Source organism: Echinops telfairi, unplaced genomic scaffold (genome assembly GCF_000313985.2).
Source record: "Echinops telfairi isolate 266 unplaced genomic scaffold, ASM31398v2 ScPeMD7_14;HRSCAF=57, whole genome shotgun sequence".
NCBI classification, from domain to species: Eukaryota; Metazoa; Chordata; class Mammalia; order Afrosoricida; family Tenrecidae; genus Echinops; species Echinops telfairi.
In genome coordinates, this window is record NW_022103911.1 from 980,870 (window position 1) to 981,794 (window position 925).

General features: G+C 42.8%; 1 protein-coding gene and 1 pseudogene across 1 annotated transcript in view; one reads left to right on the forward strand and one right to left on the reverse strand.

Moving 5' to 3' along the window:
- Window positions 1-925, forward strand: part of SPATA5 (spermatogenesis associated 5) — a 329,712-nt gene that overhangs the window by 137,660 nt on the left and 191,127 nt on the right. The gene's annotated exons all lie outside the window — the stretch shown is intronic.
- Window positions 1-925, reverse strand: part of LOC123521373 — a 22,265-nt pseudogene that overhangs the window by 19,831 nt on the left and 1,509 nt on the right.

Consider the following 925-nt stretch of genomic DNA (forward strand, 5'->3'; position numbering starts at 1 on the left):
AGATAATAACATGCACAAAAACAAGACAGAGCAAAACCAAGCAACAATACACAACAAAACAACAGCAATAAACCAATGACAAAAAAAGCAAAACAAAAACACAACAAGAAAGAAAAGCATGTAGTTAGTTCAAGGACTGGTTGGGAATAGAATACTCTTTGGGCATTTTTTAACAGTGTAAAAAGCAGGTCAGAGGCTAGGCCACAGGTCAGAGATACCAGTCTATGGGCATAACAGAGAATAGGCTGACCAAAATATTTCATCCTGAGCATTTCTTATTTGAACTCTAACTTGTTATCTTCTCTAATAGATCCCATAAATGTAAATACTGTCTGGGAGTTATTTGTGCCCATTACAAGTGTTGTCAGTAAGACAGTTGGTGTCAGAATTAGTATGGCAAGTTTAAGGCTGAGAGGCATGTCTGATCTCAAAGGTTGAGATGCTCTGCTCTAAAGCATTAATCTGTGTGTGTGTGCGCGTGCGTCTCCAGGTACCAAGTGTGTTAGGCAGGATTCTCTAGAGAAACAAAACCAGGACACTTATATATATATTAAAGGAAAGGTTTATATAGTGAGAAGGAATACAACAGCTAATTAGTCTACACAGTAACAGTATAGAGGGCTTAGTCCAATGTATATACTGAAGGCCCTTCCAACTCATGCCAGCCACTGGTCCAAGGTCCAGAAAGCAGACAACAAAGTGCCTGGTGGGAGGTGCAGAGGCACCCCACAGGCAGCAGACACAGCAAGGTGAGGCGGCCACAACAGGAAGATGAGATGTTGAGGCATAGCATAGTAGCGTAACAGTTTAAGCAGATTGCAACGGAGCTTTCAAGGGGGAGCAATGTAAGGCACAGCAACACAATCCACCACAATCCACTGGTTGGCTTGGCCCACAGGTAGCACAGAGCACCTAACTCAGGCAG